We start from the raw sequence: 26,092 nt of genomic DNA, 5'->3' as shown, positions 1-26,092 counted from the left end.
AGTAATATAGAACCCCCCACATCCCCTAATGAGTTCTGTGCATGAACTTATAAGTCACTTATGCATTCTTGTCATTCATTCACTCTATAAATATTTAATTTGAATGTGAAAACAGCTACTGCGACAGGCTCTGGAAATACAACAATGAAAAAAAAAAAGACTCCCTTGAGTTGCTCACAATTTAGTTGATGACACAATAAGATTCTTGCTGTAATGAGTTTATCAAGAGGAATGGGAGCATGGCGGAATAGTTTAAACTGAGATGAAAAATGAGTAGGAGTAGACCAGCTAGTCTGGTAGTAGTGGGATAATGAAATTTTAGGCCAAGGAAACATTACAAACACCCAGAGACTCGGGAGAAAAGGACTTTAAGGGAATTACAAGTAGGTCTGTATTACTGGAGCATAAGGAGAGGTGGTCAAGAAAGAAGGGCACAGAAAAGTGGTTTCAGTTGCTGAAGGACTTGCAGGCAATGCAATGGTCTTCGGAGTATTTCCATCTTTCTCCTAGAAGATCAAAGTAGAATAATGAAAATCAAGGTTTCAGAATCACACGTACATCACCATTTAAAAGCACTGTAAATTATAAATTATTAAGCTTCTCTAAGTTTCAATTTCCTCATTTGAAAAAAAGTAGATAGTACCCCCACAGAGTCTTGTTAGGATTAAATAAAATGATGTTAGGATTAAATAAGATAATGATGCCTAGAAAATAATAGATGCTCAGAGAATGTTAGTTTCTATTATTATTACTAATGTTAAGAATTCTTCCAGGGCTTCCCTGGTGGCGCAGTGGTTAAGATTCCGCCTGCCAATGCAGGGGACACGGGTTTGAACCCTGGTCCAGGAGGATCCCACATGCTGCGGAGTAACTAATCCCGTGCGCCACAACTACTGAGCCTGCGAACCACAACTGCTGAGCCTGTGTGCCACAACTACTGAAGCCTGCGTGCCTAGAGCCCGTGCTCCGCAACAAGAGGAGCCACCGCAATGAGAAGCCCGAGCACCGCAACGAAGAGTAGCCCCCACTCGCCACAACTAGAGAAAGCCTGTGTGCAGCAATAAAGACTCAACACAGCCAAAAATAAATAAAATAAATTAATTAAAAGAAAAAAAAAGAATTCTTCCAGCCTTCCACATACAGTAAGGAGCAAGTTGTAATGTCTCTAATTAGTATATGGAGAAACTTGTTCATAAATGTGGAAACAAAAAGTGTCTCTTTATGTTCAGTTCTACTACAATCTCTTAAAATTAACGTTAAATAGAATATGCTTTTTCACATTTTTTTCAAAGAAAAGCTGGGACTGCTATAACCTGGAAGGGTAAAGAATCTCACCAAGCTACACAGGGTGCTGGAAATGCTAAAATGGCAATGAAGGCGTTCTTCACCCACTGGTATTCAGTAGGCACAGAAAAGTCTTAAATTAGACATCTCATACATGAGATATTTTGAATGCTAAGCCATGTGGGTGTTCCTCTATACGATTCTGTATCCATACAATATTTTAATTAAATAAAAAGCATGTTATGTTTTGAGAAATTTGGAATGATAGTATTTCCCAATGTGGTAGCTTTCTCTTCCTTTATTATTTTTACTTTTTTAATAAACTGATCATTATTACCACTGCTATGATCCATGCTACTTTTCAATCTAAGAAAAACAAAGAACGAATTGTAAAATTATTACCCTGGTACCACGAAAGATAGGCAATCATTAGCATTTGAGATGTGTAAGAGACAGCTCAACTTACAGAGTTTACTCGGTAAACTCATTCAGTATGCAACCCTCCCTAAATGATACTCATCTAATTGGATTTTAACCAATGACATATGATATCATGAATTATGGAACACTTGCATAATTGCTTAAGGAGAGTATCTGGTTTGCAAATACGTATAAGTAAACTAACTAAAGAGGAAACCTGGAGTAGTCAAAGATTAAAATTGAGAGGATATAATACTTTAAATGGCACACACTAGCTTCTTGAAACTGAAGTTTAATCTTCTTCACAGTAAGGAAAGCTCTCCTCATCAGGGAGATTCTAATGAGTGGAAATACTCTGTCATTTCCCAGGTGCCCAGGGTGGAGTTGCCCAGACATTCCAGAGGTACTGCTCATTGGTTTTTGGCTTCCTGGTTCTTCAGGAAATAAAAGAAGAACAATTACCTGAAGACAAGTAAAGACATTTATTTTTCATTTAGCAGTCTTTTTTCTGTGAATATAAAAAGAGGGAATCAGAAGATTAACTCTCGAAAGGATCATGGACAACTAATCCAGCTCCCTCATTTTGCAGGCAAGGAACCTGAGGCTCAGAGAAGGTACATTTATTGAAGGTGTATTTTTTTTTTAACATCTTTATTGGAGCATAATTGCTTTACAATAGTGTGTTAGTTTCTGCTTTATAACAAAGTGAATCAGCTATACATATACACACATCCCCATATCTCTTCCCTCTTGTGTCTCCCTCTCTCCCACCCTCCCTATCCCACCCCTCTAGGTGGTCACAAAGCACCGAGCTGATCTCCCTGTGCTATGCAGCTGCTTCCCACTAGCTATCGGTTTTACATTTGGTAGTGTATACATGTACATGCCACTCTCTCACTTTGTCCCAGCTTACCCTTCCCCCTCCCCGTGTCCTCAAGTCCATTCTCTGGTAGGTCTGCGTCTTTATTCCCATCCTGCCCCTAGGTTCTTCATGACCATTTTCTTTTTTTTAGATTCCATATGTATGTGTTAGCATACAGTATTTGTTTTTCTCTTTCTGACTTACTTCACTCTGTATGACAGACTCTAGGTCCATCCACCTCACTACAAATAACTCAATTTCGTTTCTTAAAAGTATGGAACACTTCACGAATTTGCATGTCATCCTTGCGCAGGGGCCATGCTAATCTTCTCTATCATTCCAATTTTAGTATATGTGCTGCTGAAGCGAGCACTTGAGGGTGTATTTACCACACATTTTCCTCATGACATCTGTGTGGTATTAACCCCATTTTATAGGTAAGGAAACTGAGGCTTAAAGAGATTGAGTGACTGATCCTAAATCACCATGCTAGATCTAAAGTACGTGCTGGGTTGTTTGTTTTCTTTTCTTTTTAAAAATTTTCTTTAGTGTTTTTTTTTTTTTTGATTGATAAAGCTAATACATATTCATTGCATATATTCATATAAGCAACAGTAAGGAAAGTAAAAATCCTCTCTATCCTCATCACAAATCCTCAGCCTAGGGCTAGCTACTATTAACAATTTATTAGCTATATCCTTCCAGATGTTTTTCTAAGCCATATGAGGCATGCCCTTTTAAAAAATACCATATCATTTATCAGAAATGGGAAAATCAACACTAGGAGTCTTATTCCTAAAAGTGATAAATACTTTATATCAATAGCAAAACGCCTGGACAAGGGGAGAAAGAAAAGGAAGAGAAGAAATTCTATTTATTTTTGTCACTCTTGTGTAAGTCCCTTTTTGATTACTGGAAGCGTTCTCTTGCTTTTTATAATCAATTTAAGAATGTTAGCTGGAATGCAGCAAATGCTTAAGAATAAAAGGGATGGGTCAGAAAGCCACATGAGGCATTTTCTTTCTGAATTTTTATTGGTATATTTGGGTTTGTTTTTAAATAACTTAGTTACCAATTAAAATATCAGAGACTGTTTCTATGTGCTGGTTTTGTTCATCTAGTGAGTTTTTAAAAAGTATTTTAAATATATTCTTTATTCTAGGAAGACTATAACATTTTATTTTATTTTATTTTATTTATTTTATTTATTTATTTTTGGCTGTGTTAGGTCTTCGTTGCTGCACACGGGCTTTCTCTAGTTGCGGCGAGCGGGGTCTACTCTTCGTTGCGGTGTGCGGGCTTCTCATTGCAGTGGCTTCTCTTGTTGCGGAGCATGGGCTCTAGGCGTGTGGGCTTCAGTAGTTGTGGCATGCGGGCTCAGTAGTTGTGGCTCTTGGGCTCTAGAGTGCAGGCTCAGTAGTTGTAGCTCACAGGCCTAGTTGTTCCATGGCATGTGGGATCTTCCCAGACCAGGGCTCGAACCCGTGTCCCCAGCATTGGCAGGCAGATTCTTAACCACTGCGCCACCAAGGAAGTCCCAAGACTATAACATTTTAAATCATCGTTTTTTAATGTAATTATTTGTATTTCCTTTTTTAAAAAAATTATTTAATTAATTAATTATTTATTTATTTTATTTTTGGCTGTGTTGGGTCTTCGTTTCTGTGCGAGGGTTTTCTCTAGTTGCGGCAAGTGGGGGCCACTCTTCATCGCGGTGCGCGGGCCTCTCACTATCGCGGCCTCTCTTGTTGCGGAGCACAGGCTCCAGACGCGCAGGCTCAGTAGTTGGGGCTCACGGGCCTAGTTGCTCCGCGGCATGTGGGATCCTCCCAGACCAGGGCTCGAACCCGTGTCCCCTACATTGGCAGGCAGATTCTCAACCACTGCGCCACCAGGGAAGCCCTGTATTTCCTTTTGATAAGCTCCGTTAGAGCTTTTGTTTCACATAAATGCATTGTTCCTACAACTGTACAACATGGTCATAGATAATGGTCAAAAGCATCTCACTGAATGGTTATAATTTGGAGAATTCATAGATTTCTCAGGAATCTTTGATCTTAAGCATCCCTAAGACGACTGGTTGAAATGGAGTAAAGAGACTATGCAGTAAAATGAGTCTAGAGTGCCTGCTCTTCCTCCAGCCCCATTCCCACCGAGCATGCTCAGCATATGAGGCTTGGTGGGAGGGGACTGTTGCGGGAATCTGCTGGGCTTCGTGTAAGGCTGATTTCATGAATGCGTGACCTTACATGGGGCTTGAGGACTCTGCTGTCTTGAAATTCTTAATACTTTCTCAACGAAAGGTCCCTCATTTTTACTTTGTACTGGGCCTGTCAAATTATAGAGCTGGTCCCACCTTGGGCATACTGCTTTGAGAACCCAGTCTCCTCTGTACAAGTCCAGCATGTTAACAAGCACAACACATGAAATGCTAGGAGAAATTAGTGGGCTACTGACAGCGAACAAGCATCCCTACAGAAATGAGACCTTTTCAAGTGAAACCAGTCAGGTCCATCTCTCTAGCTCCTGGAATCTAATTATATAATTTGGTATCAGTGGCAAAGATGGTTGCCAAAGAAAACGTGCCTTGATTTTGTGACTTATCTTCTCACTCTTAGACTCTGAAGTTATTCTTGAAAATGATAATTAGAATAATATAAAATCAACACAGAATCTCTGTCCATTAAAGTTATGCTTTTTATTATAAAACATTTCAAATGTACAGGAAAACTACAGTTGCAATGAACGCACATATATACTCCTCTTTGAGTAAGAGTTGTTACCATTTGGCCATATTTGCCTTATCTATGTATCTGTGTGTGTGTGTGTTTTCTGAACTTTTGACAGTGAGCTGCAGACATCATGATGCTACTCTGAAATAGTTCAACATGCACTTCCTAACAATACAGACATTCTCCTAAATAACTAAAATGTAATGTTTTTTTTTTTTAAATTTTATTTATTTATTTATGGCTGTGTTGGGTCTTCGTTTCTGTGTGAGGGCTTTCTCTAGTTGCGGCAAGTGAGGGCCACTCTTCATCGTGGTGCGCAGGCCTCTCACCATCGCGGCCTCTCTTGTTGCGGAGCACAGGCTCCAGACGCGCAGGCTCAGTAATTGTGGCTCACGGGCCTAGTTGCTCCGCAGCATGTGGGATCCTCCCAGACCAGGGCTCGAACCCGTGTCCCCTGCATTGGCAGGCAGATTCTCAACCACTGCGCCACCAGGGAAGCCCTGTAATGGTTTTTTTTTAAAAAGTATTTTATTTGTAATGTAGAAAACTTGGAAAACAGAGAAGTATAAAGAAAAATTACCCATAATTCCACTGCCCAGAGATAACCACCATAAGTAGAAAAACGGCATCACCTTGTATCTATTTGTCCACACAGAATGAAGCATCTCTACTTATTTTCACCCTTACCAACATTTTCCATGCCTTCTGTAGTAGGCAGAATAATGGCCCCTCAAAGATGTCCATATTCTAATCTGCAGAACCTATGAGTATGTTACGTCACAAGGCAAAGGAGACTTTGCAGGTACAATTAAGGGTACAGAATTTGAGCTGGGGATCTTATCTTGGATTATCTGGGTGGATCTCTTTTTAATCACATGAGTCCTTAAAAGTGGAAGAGGGAGGCAGCGAGTAAATCAGAGAGATGTGCCATGAAGACTCAACCTGTTGCTGACTTCGAAGATAGAGGAAGCCTCCAAGAAATGAAGGAAGCCTCTAGATGATGGAAAAAGGCAAAGAAACTGATACTTTCCTAGAAACTTCAGAAAGGCCAGTGCCTTGATTTTAGCCTAGTGAGACCCAGTTGGACTTCTGACCTATAGAATTTTAAGGTAATAAATTTGCGTTAAGTCACTACATGTGTGGTAATTTATTATAGCAGCAATAGAAAATGAATATATCTCCCCATTTGTATTTGCCTTTGAAATGGAAGTCTTTTATTCTTTAGGACATTTTTTAAAAATTTATTTTTGGCTGCATTGGGTCTTCATTGTTGCACGCAGGCTTTCTCTAGTTGTGGTGAGCAAGGGCTACTCTTTGTTGCAGTGTGCAGGCTTCTCATTGCAGTGGTTTCTCTTGTTGTAGAGCATGGGCTCTAGGTGCGTGGGCTTCAGTAGTTGCAGCATACGGGCTTCAGTAGTTGTGGCTCACGGGCTTCAGTAGTTGTGGCTCACAGGCTCTAGAGCGCAGGCTCAGTAGTCGTGGCGCACGGGCTCAGTTGCTCCATGGCATGTGGGATCTTCCTGGACCAGGGATCGAACCCGTGTCCCCTGCATTGGCAGGCGGACTCTTAACCCTGCATCACCAGGGAAGCCCTCTTTAGGACATTGTGACTGAATTATTTTCTTATTCTATTTGGCTTTGGAAACAATAATGACTAACACAATGAGAAAATAAAGGCAGAACCCCTACCTTTTGCTCTGAAAGGGGGACTAGATCTTCTATGGTTTTTTTGACCATGGCTGGGCTGATACATTCACAGACCATTTACAGACTCATAGGGCAGGGGGAGGGATTGCTCTCTAGTCTTTTTAAGAAATTCACTTGGAATTATGGAAACTGTTTTGAGGAAAACCATTTACTCTTAATCTCTCACAGATCTTTGTACTTGTCTTTCATAGCACTTATAACACACTGTAATGGGGTACAAGTATAACATCTTAATTAATGTCTGTTGTCCCTCTGGACTCTAAGCACTGAAAGGGTAAGGACCCCGTTGGTTCGTTTTTGCTATGTGCCTAGCACATAGTTGACTCCAAAATATTTGTTAAATGACTGGATGTTTGGCAATGCAAAAATCTGGTTCTTGAGTGGCTAATGAGAAGCTAAACTGCTCTGTGTAATAATATTAACAATTATAATACTAAACTATATATAAGATTAATTATATGTAATTATATTATTTTAAAGAATATTAAAACAAAATTTTAAAGGAAGAAAAAGCTGTTTTCATCAAGAGCTTGGGAATCTCTTTGAAGATAATTTTGTTTTCTTGGAGACTTTTTTTTTCCTGGATGCAAATTCAGACTACACTGTCTGAATGTCATTCTGGAGATACCAACGTGTTCCTGCATATGTGTAAGTTCCTTCCAAAAATCCTCTCAGGAGGTCAGGAACAGATTGTCAGGAAAGACAATGAGTAGTGTCTTCACTTCCTACTGGCAGCAAGCCCTAGGATCAATCAAGCAGGGAGCCCACTCTGGGCTATTATGCTCAAGTCAGATTGTATTTCACCACTCTAACCACCCAGATGGACAGTCTGGGGGCAATGGAGTTAAAATCACCACTGACTAAGCGATGGCCCCTTGCTGGAGACATTTCTAAGAGCTACAAACTAACAGAAAGGTTGCTCTGTGAAGGAGCAGTCACCTCAGGGAATGTGAAAGTGGAATGTCATCAGTTAGACTGGACAGCAGAGCGATAAGCCTGAAAAGCACTTTCACACTAAGCTTTGAGGGAGGGTGTACCCAAGGCCAACTTTTTCCTATGGAACCTACGTTGCAGTTCTGTTTCGGCAAGTGTTTCTGAAAGCAAAATTTTTTTCAAGTCAGCTGTTATTGGTTAGAATCCTGTGCTTGCAAACGACAGAAACTACCCCTGGCCAACCTAAGCCTACGGAAAGTATTGGAAAGACATGAGGTAGCTCAGAGAATGGAAATAAACACTGAAGAAGCAAGTCTCAGGCAGGATGGGAAGCACAGCTGATGAGCAACAAAAGCCAATAAGCAGCCTCCTTATCAGCTTGACCTTTTTCAATCCTTGAGTCTCTCACCTCAAGATTCAAATGCCCCAGAGAAGGTGATTGACCTAGGCTGGGTTACATGCCCATTTCATGGCCAGAAGGGTGCAGAACTTTGAAGGACAGTCCCACTAACTCTATATCTAATGGAAGAAGGATGGTTTCCCAAAGCTGTTGCCAGGAGGAGGGGGAAGGACTGCTGGGCAGGCAAAAGCATTAGATGTCCATTCATCAGCTTATTCACTGAGTGCACATTCAGGAAAATTAGTCTTCTCCTTGAGCCCCATAGCAAAGAACTATAGCTACCTATGGAATCCAGGCAAGTAACTTCCTGTGTGACCTTAGGCAAATCATAAACCCCCTCTGGGCCATAGTTTCCTCATTTATAAAATCTATTGAATGGTTTGGACCAGATGATCCCAAGTGGCTTGTAGAGAGGAAAGAGCTAGAAGAGAGGATCTCCTCCCAGATATTGGCAATATGACCTTGGCTGACTCCTTTGCCAATTCTGGGTTTCCCTGTGTGTAAAGGGGGTGAACTAGACACCTTCAGGTTACTTCTAGCTGTTAAAGTCCATGATTCTAAAAAAGAACAGATGGAAGTAGCCAGGTCAGTCTTTCCTCTCAGAATCAATGGAATATCCCTGTTTTTAGGAAATATACACTGAAGTATTAAGGAGTAAAAGGGCCTTATGTATACAACCTACTCCCAAATAATCCAGAAAAAAAAACTCATGTACATACATATATACATACGTGTGTGTGTCTGTGTAAAGAAAGGTTCTACAAATGTTAAAAAGTGTCCAAATGTTAAAAAGTAGTGAATTTGAATAAAAAGTGTGTGGGAGTTCTTTGAGCTATTCTTGAAACTCTTCTCTAAGTGTAATTATTTCAAAATGAAGCCCAAAAAAAAGTCAATGGGAAGGGCAAGAGGAAATCTGTTCCTCTGCTTGCTTGCCCAAAGGCTTTTTGATGAATTATTTGTGTGACAAGTGACTATTTGTATGTCTATACTGCTAGATCCGAACTCTCTAGGGGAAGTTCTTAGTGCCAAAGCATGGACTCTACAATACGTTCTCACTACTAGTGTGACAAAGCTCCACTGTGAACCTGGAAGATACTGGATAAGGCCTGTCTATTTACTGCTCCTGAGGAGTCTGACTAAGTGGGTGGAGATTTCCTGTTGGCTCTTATGCTTTTCTTTTGTTTTAACAGTGGTTTAGGGGAACATACTTCAGACACAGCATATATATTTAATGCTTTGTACTTTTAAATATTCATCTATAACCCAACAAATGTCTCTACCAACTACTTACTAACTTGATTTGAAGCCAAACATTACTACCTTCACACAATCACTTCTTATTGAAAATTGATTTCAGTATCTAGAAGGGTATTCATTGCAGGATCATATTAGCAAAATATTGGGGCCAACCTAGGGGTCCATCAATAGTGTACCGGTTAAATAAATACATTCACGCAATGGAATACTGTGTAGATGGTAAAAAAGAATGAAGAAGCTCCCTAAGAGTGGCTATGTAATGATCTCTAAGTTAAAAATAAATGAAGCACCCACATATGAGTAAATATGGAACAATCTCCAAGGTATAATTTTAGAGCAATGTGCACAATTATGTGTAGGTATCATACAATTGTATTTTAAAATTGCTTGAAGGAGTAAGCAATGAGTGGACAATTAATGTTTTTGCCTGCTCAGCATATGTCTGTATATGCAGAGCATTTTCTGGGAAGAGATACAGGAAATCAGTAACAGTGGAAAACTCTGGAGAGGGGAACAATGGGTTGGGGTAAGAATCTGGGGAAGAAGGACAGGAGGGAGGCTTGATTTTCACTTACATCTTTGGAGTTTTGTACCAAATTTAATGGAGGACTCAGTGCCCCTTCAGGAGTAGATCCTTCTGATCCTCCCTCATCATGTAGGCTCAAGTGAGGATAAATCACTGTAGTCAAGAAACTGTCCTGTTAGGGTATGAGTATTCTGCATATTGGGTTCATGACTTATCTTTCTGTTCCCAGCAGCTATTCTTATCTTTGCTTAGTAATTGTTTATTGAATTGAGTTCAACTGGATTGATTTGCTGTGCTTTTAGAGGCACTTATTAGCCCTTCATGTGTTTCCCTCTTTTCTACCCTAAAGGAAAAAATATAAAACAAACATTTATTTTCCATTCTTAAGAATTTAAAACTTAGACAGTCAGTGGATATAAATTGGTGCCTCCTTTTTGGAGGGCATTTTGGTATCATAAATCAGCATGTAAAACGTACTCATGTTGTAACCCAGTACAGCATTTTGTTAAGATATAGAAACAGATCTTACATGTGTATGATCTCATTTTTATCAAATGTCATCCATAGATCACTATATGTATATATGTATAGATATCTAGGAGAAATGTCATCAAAATATTTAAAATGTTTATTCCTCCATGATGGGTGATTTTCCTCTCTGTATTTTTTCATATTATTCACATTTTACACATTGTCATCATTTTTACCAAAAAATGAAACTATTAAAAAGAAAAAGCTGGGAATTCCCTGGTGGTCCGGTGGTTAGGACTCAGAGCTTTCTCTGCCAAGGGCCTGGGTTGGATCCCTGGTTGGGGAACTAAGATCCTGCAAGCCGCGCAGCATGGTCAAAATAAATAAATAAATAAATAAATAAATAAATAAATAAATAAATAAATAAATAAAAAAGAAAAAGCATTCAAGTGATTTCACTAGTTTTACTCTTTGACTCATCATATATTTCTTGATTGTACCACATTATTCTAGAATTATCTTTCCTATTTTACAGTCTGCTGAATTTTCTATGCACCCATTTGAGAAAGCACTGAAGCTAAATACTTATCAAGTACTTTTGAAAAATTTAAGCTCCAGAAAAAAAAAATCAGAACAGTAGTTGTCTCTTGGGGAAGCTGGGGATGGAGATAAACTGGGAAAAGGTATGAAGGAAACTTTTAGGGTGATGGATTATGTTTTAAAGGTTTGGGTCACAGAGGTATATGTATTTGTCAAAACTCAACAAATTTAGCCAAGATTTGTGCATTCCTCTGTATGTCAATTTTACATCAGAAGGAAAAAAAAACAAATTGGATTTTAGTAAGTGATATTGATATCTGGAATTTACTTTGAAATGCACCAAAAACAAGATAGATTAACGGATGGTTTGAGGAATGGATAGATGAATAAATACATAATAAAGCAAATATAATAAAATGTTAATTGTAGAATCTAGGTGATGTGTATATATATATATGGTCATTATAAAATTCTTATAATTTTGCACTTTAACATTTTTCATAATAAAATGTTGAGGAAAATGTAATCACCGATCATCTATTGATATACTGATATGTTGAATATGCTTATATTTCATTCTTATAAACTAAATTCAACAGATTAAGTTCTAGAAGTTGCATCCCCCACCCTCCCAATTCAAACTTCTCGGATAGTTAAGCTATTTAAATCTATATATATGATATAATTAGTGACAGGGCTGTCTTATGACCGTGTTAACTATGCAGTCACACAGGGTCACGAAGTTGGTTCAATGCTCTGCTGTTGCTGTCTTGAAATTCTTATTACTTTTTAAACAAGGGGCCCTGTACTTTCATTTTACAATGGGCCCCGCAAATTATGTAGCTGGCCCTGACTAATGAGCAGTAATAATAATTACTAACATACATTATCTTCTCTTTTTGCCAGGCACTATGTTAAACACTTTATATACACTATTTCATTGAATCCTCAAAGACAGACTAAAGAGGCAGTCTTAATATCCCCATTTTACAGATGAACATAATGAGGCTCAAAGAGGTTAAGATATTTGCTCAAATTCACACATTTAGTGTACCCTCAGTATGCATAGTAGCACGGTACACATGGTAGATACTCAATAAATATTTACTGAATTAATAATAATGATAATAATAGTAATTATTATAGCAGCTCCCATTTATTGAGCACCTTCCAGCAGCCTACAATGCTCTGACTGAAACCCGACATGTTCTCCCTAACCCAGACTCCCCACCTTTGGCATCACTACCTTAAGACCACATTCCCTGCCAGCCTAAATTAGGTCAAGTCTTCTCTTATGTTACCCTGTGCTTCTTTGTCATAGCAGTCATCACAATTGTAATTAGGTAGTTCTTTGTTTAATGCCTGTCTTCCCTTCTGGACTGGAATCTCAGTGAAGACAGTGACTCATTTTTATCTGCTCACCACTCTATTCCTACCATCCAGTGCTGTAGCTGGAGCGTAGCCTGCTTGCCAGGGCTGGATTCTATATTTTTTTCATTTAACCCTCAAATCTGTGAGGTAGAGATTGTTACCATCATTTTACATCATTTACAAGGCTCAGAGAAGTTAAGTCTGAGTTACCCCACCATAAGGGAAGCATCCACCATAACGTGGACCTACATTTGCCAGGCTCCAAAATCTTTTTTGTCTTTTCATGGCAGCCCACTGTTTCTATATGACAATCTGCCTGACATTATTTTCTATCTCCAGGCACTACTTATTCCCTTCAGCTCCTATTTTTGCTGTCTGACCTCTGGGCTCTCTAATGAAGAGGAGACATGCTTTCCCGGAAGTAATTACGGCAAGTGATATAACCAGGCTGGCTGAAGCCAGGATTTTATTTTTTAACCTTGATGAGTAAAGCAGCTGGAAATACTACCTTCTAAAAGCAAAGGATCCAATTTCCCCATGGTACTAACTCTTCCTTAGTGCTGGGAAACACCCTGAAATCATCTCTTGGGCTATGTAAATATAAAGCAATCTACCCAGGTCTAGTCTTGGGGAAGGCCTGAAATAATTAAGGTAAAGCAAACGTAGATGCTTCAGGCTGTTAACAAGATGTCTCTTAGTAGTTTTAGGCTTCGATAGATTAAGATTTCTATACGAAAATGTTTTTCCCTAAGTGTGGATTTGGACTATCCTATGCTTATGCATTACTGCCTATCTTTGCAGAGTTGAGAGGACTATTCTTTGGATTATTCTTTGTTTGTGAGGATCATAGAAGTGGGATGGAAAGGAATGCTGGGAGAGTGCACAGGCTTATTCTCTTCAGCTAGTGCTGGAGGATAGGCTGTGAACAAGAAATGGAGAGTGCTTGGCCCAGCATGCCCTGGCGTGGATGGTTGAGTTCTACCTGTGGTGTTAAAATCCCAGACTGAAAATCCCAGACCTTAGGAATTAGACTGATGACAGATTGTGCTGTACTTTGTCTTTTGTAGGACATAGGGCATCTGGTGGTGGTAGAGTTTCCAGAGGACCTAGGTTTGTACCATTCTGAGGATGTTCAGACTGTGGACCTCTCAGAGTAGCCACTACTAATAGCAGTGTAAGTTACCCTGTCTATTACACTTCTTTTCTGGTATTCCCAAGCCTTCTGAAAAGACTTGTTAACTGTCACACCCTGGCCTCAGTTGTGCTCTTGAGCTTGTTCTACTTTCTTGGAAGAATATCAAGCACTTCCTAAAGTCAATGGTAGAAGCAATGGTGACAGTCATCTGTGCAAAACAGTGGTGCCCACTGTTCTCATAAAGGTGAGAGATAGTAAGGCTGCAGCAGGTCCAGAAAGCTGGGGCAGAAGTACAGGAGGGACTGTTTCTGAGAACACAAAAGCTATGTCAGAAATACAGAAGAAGAAAAAAAAAAAGAAATATGGGAGAGAAGGAGGTTGCCTTTTCCAGGAAATAGGCCATGAGGGCTTATGCCATCATATTTGAACAATAAAAGTAAGTATGATCATATTTTGTAGTCACTGGCTAGTGAGATAGGATGTACTGTATCTGTTACTCTATATGCCATAACCAGTCTCCAAGATGGTTCCCAGAGATCCTTGCTTTTTTGTATTTATGTCTTTATATAGTCTTCTTCTTCAATGAATCAGGGCTAGTCTATGTGAACAACAGTGTATGGCAGAGGTTACAGTGGTTGACTTCCAAGGGTAAGTTGTAAAAGACTTGCAACTTCTGCTTTGGTCCCTTGAATTGCTTGCTTTGGGGTAGGCCAGCAGTCATCTCATGAAGACTCTTATTTATTTATTTATTTTTGGCTATGCCACGCGGCATGCGAGATCTGAGTTCCCCAACCAGGGATGGAACCCTTGCCCACCTGCATTGGAAGCGCAGAGTCTTAACCACTGGACCGCCAGAGAAGTCCTCATGAAGACTCTTAAGCTGCTCTGTGGAAAGGCCCACAAGAGGAGGAACTGAGGCCTCTACCACCATCCAGGACCAACTTGCCAGCCAAGTGAGTTAAGTCATTGAAGGTGGATCTTCCAGCCCCATTCAAGCCTTCAGATGACTGCAGCCCCAGCTGACATTTGACTGAGCCTCATGAGAACACCCTATCCAGAACTACCTAGCCAAGTGGCTCCCATATTCCCAGCCCATAGAAACTATGAGAGATAATAAGTGTTTATTATTGTTTTAAACTACTAAGTCTTGGGATGATTTGTTATGCATCAATAAATAAAACACTATACTATAGATTCTATGGAATAAACGTCTATGTGAAACTCTGCCGAAATAGATCAGCCAAGTCCTCAGATAAAAAGAGGACATGGGTTGTGTCTTCAAAGATGAGTAGGAGCTTGCAGGTGGAGGTAAAGTGGAGAAAGGGGAATCATTTCAGGCTGAAGGAACAGCTTGACTATAGGGCCAGAAGTAAGAGGGCATGGCTTGTTTGAAAAAACAGCAGTTAGTTCAGCATGACTGGGGTGCAGTATGTTTAAAGAATGAGGTAGAGAAAGATTACAGGAGTAGACAGGAACAAGCTCAAAAAGGACCTTAAATGCCATGTTCATGTATTTGTTTTTTTATCCTGAAGGCAATGAGGAGCCACTAAAGAATTTTTAAGCAGGCAACTGACATGATCAATTGTATATTTTAGAATGATGGCCAAATGGAGGATGATTGGAGGCAGAAAGACCATTTAGAAATAATTGCAAGTCCAGGTAAGAAATGATTAGTGTCTGAATTAAGGTCTTAGCAGTGTGAACAGAGCGGGGTGGGGGGAATGGATTCAGAGGGCTATTAGGAGGTATAATTTTCAGAATATGAGGGAGGAGGAAAAGGGAATATGTGGGATCCAGGAGGAGGAGCAAGTTTTTAAAAAATATTTATTTATTTATTTATTTATTTATTTATTTATTTATTTATTCGGCTGCGACGGGTCTTAGCTGCGGCATGCGGGCTCTTTGTTGTGGCACATGGGCTTCTCTCTAGTTGTGCCATGCAGGCTCAGTAGCTGTGACGCATGGGCTTAGGGATCGAACCCGCATCCCTTGCATTGGAAGGTGAATTCTTAACCACTGGACCACCAGGGAAGTCCTGAGGAGCAAGTTTTGAAGGGGTGAGTTTGAGTGGTGTGTAGGACACCAAGGTAAACATGTACAGTGGACAACTAGAAACACTGGTCTGGCTTGGAACCCAAGAGGGAATGAAGTCAGGCTAAAGATGGACAGAAGTTTTGAAGGCTTTTTCATATAAGCATCCCTTATTAAAAGGGAAGTAATTCCATGGGTGAAATGAAATCAAACTACAATTTAGAGTTTTAGATTTATCTTTCATTGATAGCAAAGCCATTTAGAAATAAGATTTACAGTAAAAACCTGGGATAGGATCAATGGAATGAAGTCAGAACCAGGTATAGGTGGAAGGCCCTTTTGTAGTATCTTCCAGTTTTGCTGGGGATTCAACCATCAGCAGAATCTGGTGACTAATTAAGTATAGAGATTGAAGGAGAGGGAAGAGTCTAAAAAATTATTTCCCTCCCCCAAAGTTTCCTTTTTTAGATCTACATTTTCCATCATGTATAACATCTTATGATCTATGCCCCATTTCAATATCACTGATTTAAAAATTTTCTGAATTAAATTTTGCTTCCGTTTTCTTCACCTATTTTCCAGTAAATTTGTGTCAGTTTCATGATCTTCTACTTCCTCCTTTTTTCCCCTTTCTCCTCTTCCTGCTTTTTGTAAACAATAGAAAATAAAACCTCTCCCTTTACTGACTATATAACAGGTGTAGCAGAATTCTTGACTTTTTTAATTGAATATTTTACAGGCATTCATTCTTGATTCACTGTCAATAGCTGTCTAATTCTTTGAAATTGTTTTGTAACTAATACAGTGATTTTCACCTCTAACACCTAAGTATGGCCTAGTAGTCAATGCTCCAAGACTTGGAATTCAACCAATTCACCTGATTTGACCTGATCTACTTATCCAAGAGGTATATATTTAGAAAGATCACATAGATAAATGCAGTGTCCATAGCACTAGCATTTCAAGGATTAAAGAAAAAGTAACTTGCCAGGTCATATAGTTTTGTAATCAAATTGAGAAGAAAGATCACTGTAATAAATGTGCTAAAATCCCAGATTTTGAACAGGACTTTTTCTTTTGGTTGTTTCAAAACTATTTCTGCCTCAGTAAAAATTAATATCAGTGGACTTCATGTCATCTTATTTGTGGAAATAACTGCGGTTTTAAAAAATAATTACCACTTAATTTTTGTTAGCAAGAAAGCCCAAGGAAAGTAATGTTAAAAATAAGTAAATGGAGCTGAGTGCTTAGTGGTTAGCATCTGGAGACACCACTTAATGTACTTAACTTTTTCAACATCTAATTGATGAAAATTGAGGCTCAATAAAAATTTTCTAAGGAGCAAAATGTCTAATGAATATTTTAAATTTAGCTTTAGATAAAACAGTTTTACAGCATAATTAAAGGTAAATCTGCAAAATCCTAGGTAATAGGGCTTCCCTGGTGGCGCAGTGGTTAAGAATCCGCCTGCCAATTCAGGGAACACGGGTTCAAGCCCTGGTCCGGGAAGTTCCCACATGCCGCGGAGCAACAAAGCCCATGCGCCACAACTACGGAGCCTGCGCTCTAGAGCCACAACTACGGAAGCCCGCGTGCCTAGAGCCCATGCTCCACAACAAGAAAAGCCACCGCAATGAGAAGCCGGCGCACAGCAACGAACAGTAGACCCCGCTCGCCATAACTAGAGAAAGCCAGCACGCAGCAACGAAGACCCAACGCAGCCAAAAATAAGTAAATAAAATAAATAAATTAATTAAAAAAAAAATCTTAGGTAACAGATTTTTTTCTAAGATGAAAAAGTTCTTTTGATTACATAATTGAGACATGCTCATTTAAAAAAATTCAATTGATCCAGAAAAGCAGGAAATAAACTAAATTACATAAATCTCACCAGCCACAGATAAGCATTGTTAAAATTTTGTGAACTTGCTTCCAACCATCTCTTCATACATATATTTGTGTATGCATATGTATGCCCATAGCGTGACCTACACAGAATCATACCGTTCTGTAAACTGATCCTTTCATTTTGCAACACGTTGTGGACACCTTTCCATTTCCATAAATATAGATCTGGTTCCAGCTTTCTAAACAGATGCGTAGTATTACGCTCTATATAAATACCGTAACTTAACCAACCATTCCCACACTGTTGAACATTTGGGTTGTTCCCAAGGCTTTCTTTTAATTAGCAATACCATGGTAAACATCCCTGTCATATTTCTTTCTTTCTTTTATTTATTATTATTATTTTTAAAGATTATTTGATGTGGACCATTTTTAAAGTCTTTACTGAATTTGTTACAATATTGCTTCTGTTTCATGTTTTGGTCTTTTGGCCCTGAGACATGTGGGATCCCAGCTCCCCGACCAGGGATCAAACCCGCACCCCCTGCATTGGAAGGCAAAGTCCCAACCAATGGACTGCCAGGGAAGTCCCCTTATTATTTATTTATGTATTTATTTATTTGTTCATTCAAATAAAACATGGCTCGGGACTTTCCTGGCAGTCCAGTGGTTAAGACCCCGTGCTTCCACTGCAGGGGGAACAGGTTTGATCCCAGTTCAGGGAACTAAGATCCCACATGCCGCACAGTGCGGCCAAAAAAAAACCAAAAATGGAAACAGACAAAAAAAAAATATGGCTCAGAGTCCCCACTCATCACGGTGGACAAGAGTTATTTCTGGGATTCTTTTCCCCGCTACAATGAATTATATATGACCTCCAGGGTTTGAGTGGCCCTAGGAAACTGGATTGGGGTTATGCTGTTGATCCTCCTTTGTCTGGCCAGAGACAATCCTCTCCAGAGGTCTTCTCCATTCTAGGCAGGGAAGCAGCCCCCCAACACTTTTAAAGCTGCTTTCAGGGTCTCAGTGCTTAGTGACCCGTCTCCCAGGCATCCTGCAGCCATCCCAACCTGGGTCTGTTCTTTTCCGGGTCTCTGAGAGAGGGAGATACTTGGAAATCCTAAAATTCCACAAGCCCTCCCCAGCCTTAGTGTTGTCTTTATACTAGTAAAGGCTATTTTCTTGAGGAGATGGGGAAAAGGAACAACCACTCAACCTCTCCATATAAACCTATAACAGAGAACTAGACAGTTGACTGTGGAGGAGTTACTTAACCTCCTGAAACCTCAAATTCTTTACCTATCTATAAGATAACAACAAATAGCAACTCCATCCTGCCAGTTGTAGAGACCAGAAAATTTATGTCTTTAGCTTCCCTCATTCTCTCACTGCCACTCATATTCTGCCTCCTGAACCTTCAGAATAGATTGAGAATCTGACCACTTCTCTCCACCTCCCCTGCTTCTACCTTGGGCCAAGTCTCCACCATGTCTCACCTGGATCTTTGCAGTAGCCTCCTAATAGGTCTCCTTGATTCTGCCCTTGTTCCCGTCATCAATTTTCTTTTGAAAAGGATGATGGCTTTCATCTAACTTTAAGGAAAAGGCAAAATTCTTAGACTAACCTAGAAAGCCCTCTTATATGACTTAGCACCACCTCCCCCACTTCTCTGACCTCAGTTCCAACCATCCTCTTCTTCAGTCACACTCCCCTTGCCAAAACATGTCAAGCGTGCCTTTTGCGTTATCCTCAGGATAACAGTTATCTCCATGCAGGTATCTGCTCAATTACCTTTATCATTATCCCCAGAGCCTGCTTCATTTTTCTCCACAGCACTTATCACTGACATAGAGTAAGTTTATTTCATTATCTCTTAAAACTGGAATATAAGCCTGTTGAAGGAAGGACTTGTCTATTTCTATTTAGGTTTTCAGTGCCTAGAGAGTACCTAGCACACATTAGGGGCTCAATAAATATTTGCTGAATAAATGAATGGACAATCATATCTTTCAGAATCGGAGTGAGGGTTCATTCAGATAATATAATGCCTATCGAATAGGAAGGACTATGTAAACACAGATTGTTGCTGTATCATCATTATTATTATATTTATACTAGTCTTTGAAGACTATATTAGAAAAAGGGTATTCCAGCAAAGAACTGACTGAAGCAGAGGCTTACAAGTAGGAAATACCCTGTAGGGAGGTGTGACCTGCACTAAAAACTAAATATTGGTAAGAGCTAGTGTTGTAAATGTAGGCATGAATGTGGAGGGAACTGAATTCAAGGCTCAGAAGTACGGGTTTTTCCCTAACAGTGGGGAACCATCCAGGATTTTCAGCCAAGGAAGATATGATAAGATCTTGGTTTTTGAAACTTCTGTGGTGATAATCAGTTATCCTGTGTAGCAAAGTTTCATTTTCTGGCTTGTGGGAGGTGTGTTTGTTAATCAGAGAAAACAGTGTGTTTCTTTAAGAAACTTTGCTGGACCTTTTTGTCTGATAGGACCTGGCCTGTGACCTTATTTATGATCCCCTCTTTTCATGCAGACACCAAACATCCTCCATGTGGAGAAACAGAAGGCTGAGAGCCAGAACCTTGGTGATTCACTCTTAGTTATTTCCCCTTTCATGATTCTAATTTGCTCACCCTTTGGATTGTCTTCTTCAGACTGTGGCTGTATTTCATGTCTTGGTTTTCCACTTCACAGGCAATTTCTGACCATATCTTTCTCCACGACATAACCCCACTCTCATTTAAAATCTTGCCATCCAAAGTGCGGTCCTGGGACCAGTAGCACTGGCATCACCTGAGAGCTTCTTAGAAATACAGAATTTTCAGGACCCACCTGAATTAGAATCTGCATTTCAACAAGATCCCTGGTGATCTGTGTGTACATTAATGTTTAAGAAGCACTACACGTGGGCTTCCCTGGTGGCGCAGTGGTTGAGAATCTGCCTGCCAATGCAGGGGACACAGGTTCGAGCCCTGGTCTGGGAAGATCCCACATGCCGCGGAGCAACTAGGCCCGTGAGCCACAATTGCTGAGCCTGCGCGTCTGGAGCCTGTGCTCCGCAACAAGAGAGGCCGCGATAGTGAGAGGCCCGCACACCGCGATGAAGAGTGGCCCCCACTTGCCGCAACTAGAGAAAGCCCTCGCACAGAAACGAAGACCCAACACAGCCATAAATAAATAAATTAATTAATTAATTAAAAAAAAAAAAAGAAGCACTACACGTAAGTATCCCTTAACCAATGGATGCACCAGTGTCCCCCAGGAGCCCCTCATCACCTCAAATAAACATACAGAGAGGGCTTCCCTGGTGGTGCAGTGGTGCAGTGGTTAAGAATCCGCCTGCCAATGCAGGGGACACGGGTTCGAGCCCTGGTCCGGGAAGATCCCACATGCCGTGGAGCAGCTAAGCCCGTGCGCCACACCTACTGAGGCTGTGTTCTAAAGCCCGTGAGCCACAACTACTGAAGCCTGCGCACCTAGAGCCCGTGCTCCGCAACAAAGAGTAGCCCCCGCTTGCTGCAACTAAAGAAAGCCCACGCGCAGCAACAAAGACCCAGTGCAGCCAAAAATAAATAAATAAATTTATTTTAAAAAAAACAAACCAAAAAACCATACAGAGTGTTTGCTTTCTAAACAAACTTCTGGACAAGTCCCCCTAGCCACGCTTTGCAACTGGAGAGCTTTCCACACTCTACCTTCTGTATAGAAAATCTGAAGCAGCAATGCTTTGAATGTTCAGTGTTTCTCAAGGTACAATCCTCATATCACCTGCATCTGAATAACCTAGAGAGTTTGTTAAAAATGCAGATACCCCATCCTACCTACATCTACTGAATCTGACTCTTTAGGGGAAGGGCACTGCAAACCACTTTTTCAACTAATATATGATACATACCAACAATCAGAGAACCATCAGAAAACTCCTGGCTGCAAAAACAAATGCAGCTTTAATAGCTCCCCCTTCTTGGTATTGAAACCTTTTTCCAGCTTTGACTCCATTCCCTCATCCAGCCCTGCACTGGGTTATTTGAAATACAGTAATTTTAGTTATGATCCTATTGTTAGAGAGTGCTATTTTTGCAAGAGATCTCATACAAGTGCTGCTCTGATACCTCTTTTACAAAACTATGTAAATAGCATTCCAGAATTTCTTTTTTACAAGTTATCAGTCTTAACATACAAATGAAATATAAATGTTTCTATCAAATAATTTAATGTTTATTTTTCTGCTTTTTAGTATTTTCTTATGCAATAAAAGAGAATATTTTTCCTGCATCTGATGCTTCTTTGAAGTCACTGTGCTCCTCTTCATCAATGTCTTATATCAGGACAGCTTGTTTCATAGTCAGTCCTGTTGGAAAAGTACCTAACATGACTTTATAATAACATTCTCTAGGGTCTGGGAGTTTGGGGGCAGGGACAAGTGCTGAAATAGGCACATGGTGCCTGCAGTTTGCTGGTCTACCTCTATTGCTACAGTCTACATCAAGGCCTTCTACCACTGACATGAAAGTTGAGCAGAATGGGTGAAAGAATGGCAGCACTAGTTGCATAACTATTATGAAATGAAATTACACAGTTTGAATGCACATTAATAGATATTAAATGTTAATATCTATTAACATTAGATGTTAATAGAAAGGTTAATATCTATTATCATTTATTACTAGATGATACCTCTTGCAAATAAAATGATACCTCTTGCAAATAAAATTTAAACAAAGTCTGAATCTTAATGAAGAGGGATCAAGAGAGAGAATAAAATGTTTTCCAGACTTCTGCATCCACCCCCAACAGTGCTGTTTTAGATCTTAAAATCCTTCTTTCAAAAAAGTAGAAAATCAAAACGAAAAATCTCTTTTCTCTCTTAAAGGAGTTCAAGACTTCAAAGGCATTCTTTAATGAGTCTATCTTTATGTATCCTTTTCTGAACCCTCAGCAAGATCTAATCTTATTCTTTTAGAGCGCCTATAGTACTTCCTTTTCTCGTTTCCAGTCCTATTACTCTTCCTTGATTCATGGTCATATCTGGGCCTCTCCTTCTCGGTTGTACTTCCTTGGCCAGTTGTAAATTTCTTTAGGCAGAAACTGTATATTCTCCTTTTTGTACCTATCAACAATATTTATTGCATTCTTTATGCTCAGCAAAGTGAGGCCTACAAAAGTGTAAATTATAAAACAAACAGTTTAGCTTGGAAGAAAAATCTTACCCATGTAAAACTGTAGCAATTACTGTAAGAGAATATATAAGTATATAACTAATAGAGACATGAGTCTTGATCCCATACAGTTCTGTCATGGGAGGTGCAAACCCACTGAAGAAGGTGAGTATGGAAGCCCGGGCTCTCAACACTAAGCACATTTAGCCTTAGGATCTACAGTTAAAATTCCAGTGGTCTAGAGAGGGTAGATGCCCTCAGTAAGAGCTGCTGAGATTCAAATGGAAAATGAGGGCTTGGAGTGAATATCTCCAAGGTACCATGATGAACCAAGGCCAAAGCTCTTGGTTCAATTTTTCTGGATTCCATAATTGCCAGCATTTATGTATGCCTCAAGGGGCAAGGAGCACCTGAAGACTGATCATTAACATTAGCCAGGCAGGTGCCATTCTAGTCAAGTCATTATTATCTCTCACTTGGATGGATGATTGAAATTGGTTCTTAAATGGTTTTTCCACTTCATTGTTATCTCCTCCTCCTCTGTGTCAGAGGTCCCCACGACCACCTCCCGTGTTCAATGATTTGCTAGGAAGACTTAATAGGACTCAGAAAACATATAATCATACTCATGGCTATGAAATACTACAGAAAAAGGGTTCAAAACAAAGTCAGCAACGGGAAAAGGCACAGGGGGCAAAGTCCAGGAAAAACCAGGCCCAAGCTTCCAAGAGTCTTCTCCCACTAGAGTCACACAGGATGTGCTTAATTCTCCTGGCAATAAGTTGTGACAGCACGTGTAAAATGTTCCCAACCAGGGAAGTTTGTTTAAAACTCAGCATCCAGGGACTTCCCTGGTGGTCCAGTGGTAAAGAATCTGCCTTCCAATGCAGGGGACGTGGGTTTGATCCCTGGTGGGGGAACTAAGATTCCACATGCCATGGGGCAACTAAGCCCGCGTGCCACAACTACTGAGCTCATGGGCCTCAATGAGAGAGTCCACGTGCCGCAAACTACAGAGCCCACGCGCCACAACGAGAGAGAAGCCCGTGGGCCACAACAAAAGGTCCGCACGCCTCAACGAAGAATCCTGCGTGCCGCAACTAAGACCCAATACAGCCCAAAAAACTAAAGAAAATAAATAAATATAAAATTTTAAAAAAGAAAACCTCAGCATCCACAGATTGGGTGCAAATCACATAGACATGTTCTGCCTAGCAGGTACCAAAATCCCAGATTCCTCAAAGGAAAGCAGGTGTTCAACATACAGCACATTGTTTATACAACCAGTTAAGGCAAAGTGAGCCAATCTTATCAATGGGGTGATGGGAACCCTCCCAAAACTCGAGTTTCCAGACATCTGCCAAGGACCAATCCTGTAAGCCAGACTTTCAAAAGACAGCACTCAGGCCTACTATGTTAACTCATTTCTGCACATCTTCTAACCCGTTCTCCAGTCAATACCCAAAGGAATCTTCTTGAAATATAAACCAAATTATGTGTATTGTATTTGGACTAAAATCCAAACTCTTTACCATGGTCCACAAGTCCCTGCATGATGTCAATAACTCCTTCCCCTCAAACTCATCTTTTGTCACTCTCCTCAGCAACACCCTGCAGCCACATTGGCCTTCTCTAAGTTTCGAAAATATTACTGCCCAACAGAACTTTCCTTGCTAACGGAAATGTTCTTCTGCACTGTCCAGTCATCTCTTGGTGTCCACCAACCACACACAGTTATTGAGCACCTGAAATATGGCTAGTGCAATTGAGGAAATGAATTTTTAATTTTACTTAATTCTAATTAATTTAAATTTAAATAGCCAAACGTAGCTAGTGGCTACCATACTGGGCAATGCAGCTCTAGAACACATTGAGTTTTTCCCATTTTAAGGCCTTTTGTTGTATGGGAACTTACAGATCAAACTAAAATGCTTGAATCACATAGTTTATTAAATTAATTTAAAACACACAGCACAGAGCAAGGGAAAAGAGTTAACACATTATTAGGAAAGGTTGCATGAATGGTGGAAGGATCACACTGCTCAAATCCTGGGTTATGTAATGCTTGTATATCCTCCATCTCTTTGCTGTGTCAGCCTTCTCTGCTGACAGACCAGAGTTGAGGTCCAATCAAGAGGACCCACAGGGCTTCCCTGGTGGCGCAGTGGTTGAGAATCTGCCTGCCAATGCAGGGGACATGGGTTCGAGCCCTGGTCTGGGCTCGAAGATCCCACATGCCACGGAGCAGCTAGGCCCGTGAGCCACAATTGCTGAGCCTGCGCGTCTGGAGCCTGTGCTCCGCAACAAGAGAGGCCGCGATAGTGAGAGGTCTGCGCACCGCGATGAAGAGTGGCCCCCGCTCGCCACAACTAGAGAAAGCCCTCGCACAAAAACGAAGACACAACACAGCTAAAAATAAATATAAAAATAAATAAAAATTAAAAAAAAAAAAAAGAGGGCCCACAGACAGAAGGTGCCCTGGGCCAGTGGTACACACTTGTTCTACCAGAAAGATGCAGGGACAAGTACACCTGGCCAATAGCTGTAGCTTGCCAATTACCCTGCTGAACAGCTATGAGTTTTCATGTTTTGGGCAGAAGACACATGGACCAGAACAGTTATTACCAATGAGTGGCTGGATTAAGACCTCATAAATATTAAGTGCTCATGTATATTTAGTGTATCCTGGACATTAAATATCTCGTATATATTTAATTTGTCATGAATATTTATTTAGTGCTTATGTGCCTTATGTATACTTAGTGCCTCTCAACTATTACTCTTGGTCTTTTAATTCCTTTCTACTTACATTTAACACACATGCTCTACCCACTAACTACTTATCTAAACTTAACATATCTTATGAGTTTCATTTATCCTATTTGCTTTTTCTTTTCTTCTGCATCATAACTCAGTATTCTCAAACAGTATAACAAATGCACCTTATATCTCTGCACATATTTCTTCTCTGTATGTTGACCGTCCTCTGGCTTATCCCATAACAAGCTCCAAGAGCCTTTAGGTCTCAGTGGAAATGTCACCTCCTCTGAAAGGCCTTCTCTGATCACCCATCTGCTATGGACTGAATTGTGTCCCTTCCCAAATTCACAGTTGAAGCCCTAATCCTAATATGACTGTATTTGGAGATAGGGCCTTTAGGGAGGTTAAATGAGGTCATAATCTGATAGAATTTGTGTTCTTATAAGAAAAGGAAGAGACACCAGAGATTTCTCTCTCTCCTTGTACACAGTAAGGAAAGGCCATGTGAAGACACAGCAAAAAGGCAGCTATCTGCAAGCCAGGAAGAGAGGCTTCACCAGAAACGAATCCTGATGGCACCTTGATCTTGGGTTTCTGGTCTCCAGAACTGTGAGAAAATAAATTTCTGTTGTTCAAGCCA

The 26,092-nt window shown here is 40.2% G+C and overlaps 1 long non-coding RNA gene across 11 annotated transcripts; it reads left to right on the top strand.

The window, feature by feature from the left end:
- The first annotated feature begins 512 nt into the window (after positions 1–512).
- Positions 513–26,092, top strand: LOC309637554. 11 transcript variants are annotated; one of them, XR_014250638.1, is made up of 7 exons: positions 513–2,318; positions 12,843–12,933; positions 13,571–13,677; positions 14,209–14,591; positions 15,234–15,297; positions 19,636–19,722; positions 25,947–26,092. It is a non-coding gene; the product is annotated as an uncharacterized lncRNA (long non-coding RNA). The 11 variants fall into 11 exon arrangements; XR_014250639.1 differs by having other exon boundaries at positions 17,096–19,722; XR_014250641.1 differs by having other exon boundaries at positions 15,171–15,297.

The sequence above is a fragment of the Balaenoptera physalus genome (assembly GCF_965194825.1).
Source record: "Balaenoptera physalus genome assembly, chromosome: 11".
NCBI lineage: Eukaryota > Metazoa > Chordata > Mammalia > Artiodactyla > Balaenopteridae > Balaenoptera > Balaenoptera physalus.
Note: the sequence above shows the minus strand (reverse complement) of the source record. Positions and strands in the feature narration are given on the sequence as shown.